The 7,461-nt window shown below is 35.8% G+C and overlaps 1 non-coding gene across 1 annotated transcript; it reads right to left on the bottom strand.

The window, feature by feature from the left end:
• Window positions 1-2,536: 2,536 nt before the first annotated feature.
• On the bottom strand, window positions 2,537-2,643 carry LOC116580414. The gene has a single exon (XR_004281649.1). It is a non-coding gene; the product is annotated as a U6 spliceosomal RNA (small nuclear RNA).
• Window positions 2,644-7,461: the final 4,818 nt, after the last annotated feature.

Below are 7,461 nucleotides of genomic sequence, written 5' to 3'. Positions count from 1 at the left end.
GAATAAGCTTACTTAGTCACAAATTAATACCCCCTCCACCTCCATTTCCTCTCTTAAAAGGGCATTGTTTTTCCAAAGCTCTGCCTTTTATAAGGGTTTCTAACCATATTATCTGCTGTAAAACTTTGACAAAGTACTGAAGAGAGATAATTGATTTAAAGGAGAAGGACTCCTGGGTGGCTCAGTCTGTTAAGCATCTGCTTTTGGCTCAGGCGATGATCTCAGGGCCCTGGATGGAGCCCTGGGTCAGGCTCCCTGTCAGCTGCGAGTCAATTTCTCCCTCTCCCTCTGCCTCCTCCCCACTGCTCATGTTCTGTCTCTGTCTCCTTCCCTCTCTCTCAAATAAATAAATAAAATCTTAAAAATATAATAAAATAAAAATAAAAGTTTTCATTAAGAAAATTTATTCTATGATGTACTGATCTATTAAATTAAATAACTTCAATTTAATAGATTTCACCTAAACGTCCATATAGCTACACAACACTGGTGTGTGTGTGTGTGTGTGTGTGTGTGTGTGTGTGTGTGTGTGTGTTTAGTCTTGTGGTATGGGGATTAGAGGAATTTAAATGATCATGATGAAACCTTTTTATTAACTAAGTGCTCATGAAACACATACATTATAACTACCTCTTTGTAGATATGACTAATGTGATCCCTTCCTCAGGTACCATTCAAGAAAATTAATATGGAGATTTATCAGGAATCCTTCTCTCATTTATTGTATACAGCTAAGCCCTGCTATACCTCAACAGCCTCAGTGGGTCCCAGGAAAAGAAGTCTTTAGCCAAGAATGACTAGAATACCGGGTAACACGCTAAAGCTCATTACAAAAGTCTGTCCATAGTTTTCCTTTCCTTCTGAACTGACTTACCATTACATCTAGGCACAGGCCATAGCAGCACCTTGACTCTGACTCGTACCCTAAGATTATCTTGCCATTACTTGCTAGTGAGCACACTACTTTAATCCCAGATCGAGAAACCATGGTTTATTTGCTCCCTAATTTATTCATGGTTAGATTTTAGATTCTCTCTTGTTTATTGTTCTCAGAAAGTAGTGAGTAATCTAAAATTTTATTAGTAAGTACTAGGTGCCTGGCATTATGGTACTTTCATAGCCATTATCTGAATATATCATTCCAACTACAAGACAATTTTTTTTTTTAAACGTTTATTTATTTGACAAGGAGAGAGATCACAAGTAGGCAGAGAGGCAGGCAGAGAAAGAGGGGGAAGCAGGCTCCCTGCTGAGCAGAGAGCCCGATGCAGGGCTCAATCCCAGGACCCTGAGAACATGACCTGAGCTGAAGGCAGGGGCCTAACCTGCTAAGCCATCCAGGCACCCTACAAGACAAGTTTTTAATGCTCATTTTACCAATGAGAAAATTTTATTATGGAAGTTAAATAATTTGTATAATGTAAATATGAGGATGTGTTATCACTGGATGGATAGTCTATAAAACCATGTTGATATGGATACAAGAGTTTCTCATCCTACAAACTGACTTGAATTGATAACATTAAGGAACCAAGTTCATGAAGTTGAAAAATGGTGAAACAAACCCCAGGTTTTTTGTTTTTTGTTTTGTTTTTGTTTTTTTTGTTTGTTTGTTTTTTTAGTTCAGTTCTGGTGTTGTCTTCATTATGCCCTATTATCACAAAGAATAAAGGGAGTAAGAAAAATGGCTACCTAATTAGGAGTTTCACCTCTGGAGTGAACTGAAGGGATTCAAATTCCAGCACTACCACATGTTAGCATTGTCAACTTAGGAAGTCAATGCTAAGACTATTATATAAATAGTACCTAATACTCAGTTTATTTTAGCATTTGGTTAGGCATGCAAGATGCTTAACATAGTGCCTAATATAATTTATGCTCAATAAATGATATTTATTGTTACTCATAATAATGGAATTTAGTTTTGATTCAGCTTCAAATAACTATGAATGTATACAGTGCTAATATAGAAGGCATTTGATGGCTGCAATAAAAAGAAAACCTCTTTGCTAAAATGGCAGACAACATTCTATGGAGGACTTTCCTGCTTTCCTAATGGAAGATTAATCCCTGTCAAGAATTTGGAAGCTGATTAAATGAGCTCATCATTTTACCTAAGGAAGTCATTTCCTTTGCCCAGACTTCCTGCTGAACTAGCACCTTTGAATGATACTCATGCAATATTTAACTGGTGTGGGCATTGGAATACATTTAGTTTGAAATGGCCTTTGCTTATAGCACACGTAATCCAGCTAGAAATGTTTCTTTTCATATTCTGAGCCAGTGCAATTGCCAGGTAATCATAATAGTGATTGACCTTTGTCAAAAGGTTTATGCCATCTGAGTAATACCACATATTTATTTCATAGTTTTGAATATTCTTAACAAATATTCAATTTTAAACCCTTCTATATGCGTGCTATAAGGGCAATATTGATTGAGATAGGCAGACATATACATGATAGGTCAATCTCATCATCATTAATTTTTTTTTAAGGTATCTTTGGAAAATTTAATTTGGACCATATTTTCTCTCAAAAATATGGAACGCTTCACGAATTTGCGTGTCATCCTTGCGCAGGGGCCATGCTAATCTTCTCTGTATCGTTCCAATTTTAGTATATGTGCTGCCGAAGCGAGCACTCATCATCATTAATTTTAAAAGAGATCTCTGTACACTGAAAATTAACATACATGCACCTTTACACACTGATGCATACATATGTACACTCACACACATATGCATAAATGTACCTTTTTAATTACCAGAGGAATGTTTTTTTGTTTGGTAATGACCCAAACATACTTAAATTTATGAATAGTCTCATTTTTACCCTATGACTCTTAAGACCTTAAAGTCTTCAAATGATTTTATGATTAATACTGGTGTTAACACTTGTAAAGAAAAATAGAAACCCCACTGTATAAAGGCACTAACGTTTAAATGCCTATAGAATTTTGGACGTGCTCGAAGTGTCCTTACTGAACCTTAAAAGAGAGCTCAGACATTCAAATGTATAAGATAAAACAGGATAGATAATTCACTAATTGTATCGATGTCATGCTTGTATAATATTTTCTCTCCATGTCTTTAAAACAGTGCCAAGAAAGAGACAGCCTGGGTTTTTATTACCTTTAGCTTACAAATGAAGAAATCAGGGCTCAGATAATTTAAGTAAATTTACTTAATTCCCATATGGTGAGTTGAATAGGATATAAACCACCCCCCTTGCCTTCTTTAACTAAAAATGGAGTATACTTTTCAAACTACTTGATTTTCCCTCTGAATTATGAGAAAATACGTGGGATATTGGAGACAAAGATCATTTATAAAATTAGATATCAGATGATCAAATACACTCTTATTTGGATAGCCAAACACTTGCTAATTACATTTCTATTATCTGACAGGGCCATCTCCATGATGCCAACACTGAGGACAGTTTCATGTATCTTTGTATAACCTTTGTACTCAAAACTAGTAAATGAAACTTAAATTCAGTCCATTGTCTCAGTATTAGGCTATGATGGATCACATACTCAGGAACTGATCTTAGTTTTTACCATGAAATTTATCCTCAGACTCTTTATGTATTTTCTGTGTTCCTACTGCCTCAGCCTTACTTGAGTCAATAGCTGGTGGCAGTAGTCAAGGTGCTTAAATAGGATGGAATTAAAAGACACCACTACGGTCAATTTCCATTCCGTCATTATCTATCATGGAGGTGACAAATTTGGACTATGGAAATAATCGCTACTGAATTAAGTTATATGAGTCATTATTTACTAGAAAATGCCCTATCATGATGCTGCTTTGCTGATATACATACTACTCTGAAATAATATAGAATACGGAACTCTCTGGCTTTTTGAACTGTGTACTATTTCTGTTATTGGTCAAAATGGGGATATGGGATTATATTAGCCACTCCTTCAAAAATGGTGAGTGTACTTACACACACACACACACACACACACACACTACTCAGCACCAAGTGAATTCTGGTTCCTTGAGAATTTGAGACTATCTGTACAAGTGTTCAGTGAAGCTCACATTAGAAATGTACAGAATCGGCCACCTGGGTGGCTCAGTGGGTTAAGCCTCTGACTTCAGTTCAGGTCATGATCTCAGGGTCCTGGGATGGAGGTCCACATCGGACTGTCTGCTCAGCAGGGAGCCTGCTTCCCCTCTCTCTCTGCCTGCCTCTCTGCTTACTTGTGATCTCTCTCTGTGTGTCAAATAAATAAATAAAATTAAAAAAAAAGAAATGTACAGAATCTTGGTCAATTCATATTTTCATTCTCTTCTAGTTTCTCCTTCCTGTCTTAGACGTTTTCAGTTCTTGGAAATTTGTATCAACATTCTCAGCTTGTGTTTCCTGAAGAACTGATACCATCAAGCTGGGTGACACATTCCTTAAAATTCTAACCACATTCAACTGTGATTGAATTTACAAAACCACCACTGCCATGAAGTTATTTTGCAGTTTAAAAAGAAAGGTCGGGGCACCTGGGTGGCTCAGTGGGTTAAGCCGCTGCCTCCGGCTCGGGTCATGATCTCAGGGTCCTGGGATTGAGTCCCGCGTCGGGCTCTCTGCTCAGCAGGGAGTCTGCTTCCCTCTCTCTCTCTCTGCCTGCCTCTCTGTCTACTGTGATCTCTCTCTGTCAAATGAATAAATAAAATCTTTAAAAAAAAAAAAAGAAAAAAAAAGAAAGGTCATCAAAATTGTAATGACATTATCTCCTGACCTCCTTCCACACCGTGCATTCTAACCTTAGTTTCATTCGTATGTGATCATCTCTTCGATAGCCTAAGAATTTAAGATTTTCAAATCATTATTCATTAAGCATTGAGATATTTTATCTCACAACTAAATCCTTCCTCACAATCTCATAGAATAAATAATCACCATGTGTCCTTAGGTCTGTAATTATTATCACCTGTTATTTGAAAGACAAGACAAAGTTTGCTGTTCTTCCTCTCTTATGCCATAGCTCCAAATTATACAACTTCTACCACGTAAGTGTTTTGAATCCTGCTCCTCATTTCTAACCATTGTGTCACTACCTTATTTTAAGACTTCATTATTTTGCCTTCAGACAAATCTAATGTTCTTTTAATCTGTGTCAGTTTTATCAGTTTTACTGTTCATCTCCACCTCTAGGTCTGTTAATCCACTTTCCCTCCTTTGGCAAGAGCAAGCTGACAGAGAAACAACAAATGTCCAGACCACTTCCTTGCTATAACATCTCAGTTCTCCCACTACACAAGGAAACAAAAAGTCTGAGCTTTACAAATGTGATGCAGAACCCCTCGGTCTGGTCGAAGTCCAGATCTCCTTCTTTATCCTCTGCTGCCCCTGAAGCATGGAATAAATTAATGAATAAATGAGTGAGCGGAGACATAGCAGTTGGTGATTTGCTAAATCTTTGTCTTTACAAATTTATAAACACAGACAAGGCTACTTTATTTCTTGGATAAATTTGAACTGGTTTGAAGTCACTAGAAATGGGTAATATCCAATATTCAGCTCTTTTTAGACCCTTTGCAGAGTCTTTAAACTGAACAATATTGGTTTATGGATGATATGTTCAATTCATTACAGTAAAATTTCATCCTCATATATTAGAAGAAATGTCTTAGAGAATAAGAACCCCTAAAATCATGATTCAAACGTTAGGATATTTATTTTATTATTCTCATTACATTAAATATTTCCTTAATGAGAGAAAAAAAACAGCAACACATTGGCTTGAAAGTATTAATATAGCACCTGAAATATGTCTCTGTAAATAAGTGACCTTAAGATGAAAGTATTGTTGAGGGAATCTATTTCTCCCTTTAAACTCTAGCCTCCATTTGATAAAACAGAGAAAATGAGGGAGAAAAAGAAATCTTGATGAAGATAAGAAAATTGAATAAAATATTGCTAAAGGGATTTAACTTGAGATTAATTGGTTTACCTCCAAGAAAGGGTAATTTAGGTTCACAGAGTAAGGAATATATATCTGAACAGAAGGAGTGATGTAAAGGTACAGTTGCATATCACTTAGACCTATGGACATTAAGATGCCTTCTCAAAAACCCTAAGAATATTAACAGAAAAAAAAATCAGGATCCTGTCTCATTAATTTCTAAATATCAGGGCTCTGATATCAGGACCAAGAGTATTACTAACAAAAATCACACCTCAAGATAAATAAGGTCATCTAATCATGAAGCTTTGGCTTTTATATTACATAGCTACTCTTGACTTACTAATCTAATATGCCTGATAAACGTCCACTGGTGGTTAGGCACCATTCTAAGCAAGGCTCCTACTTTAATAACCAGAACTCAATGTGTGGTCCTCCTAAAATAATCATGCATCCTAATGCATTATACCCTTTGTGCATACCTAGAATGTCGTCTTCTTCCCACATCCTTTCTATCAACCAAGCCACCTCCTATCCGTTCTTAAGGCCATAGTTCATCTCACCTCCTTCAGGAAGCCTTGCCTCTATTTTAACTCATTGATGCTTTGTTTTATATAATGTTTGCTAAATTAATTCAAAGTGTTGAAACAATATTTTTATCTTAACGAGCTTGAGCTAATTACTTCTTTCATTTTACTGGTAAAGAAAGTTCAATTTTCTGCGTTTATCTAAGTTGTCAAGTACCACAAAATAAAACTAGTATTTAAATCCAGTCCTCAAAACTGTCCAGTAACTGTCTAGTCCTTCACCATACAATGAAGGATTTGGTCTGATCAACTTTGATTCTTCATGCTCAGTGATGTTATTTTTGCCTTACTTAAAACTTACAAAAATTAGGCTTTCTTTCTCTTTCCTTGTAATGGTTAATCACATATACACATACAACAAAAATGGATACTTACTTAAAATACTAAAATATCAGATTTTATAATGTTTTCTTTTTAACTCGTTGTGAGCCTAACTTTGATAATGCTTGCAGTGTGAAGCTAAAATCCACACTGCTGTTATATCCATACACATAGCTATTTCTTGAGAAAAATTCTATCAGGAGCAGAGTAGCAAAGTTAAATTGGAAGGAGGATCAAGACCTAACATCTTATATAAAATGAATGACTTTGGAATAACTATACGTTGCATTGATATTTAATATTTCACAGATGCATGTATTCTATTTGTATGTGCTATTACTTGAACATTAGCATTTGATGAAATTCCTCCCTCAGGGTCCACAGGGTTTTTTAAATTTTCATGTTACAGTGAATTTCTCAAGTCAAGTCGATGGTAGCAAGAAAAAAAAATGGCTATGATAAAATTTTTTCTGATCTTTTGTAGAGTCAGAATGATTTCTATTTATCAGTTACTCTATGTCCTCATTAAGGTCATCCTGTCATGCAAAGCACCTTAGTGGTTTCTATATATGGAGATGAAGAGGGAAGAAGACAATTAGAGTTATAAACTCGGTTGTCTGGATGCTTCAAAAGTCCT

This window comes from Mustela erminea, chromosome 19 (assembly GCF_009829155.1).
Source record: "Mustela erminea isolate mMusErm1 chromosome 19, mMusErm1.Pri, whole genome shotgun sequence".
NCBI classification, from domain to species: Eukaryota; Metazoa; Chordata; class Mammalia; order Carnivora; family Mustelidae; genus Mustela; species Mustela erminea.
The sequence above is the reverse complement of the archived record's forward strand: the minus strand, read 5'-3'. Positions and strand labels throughout refer to the sequence as shown.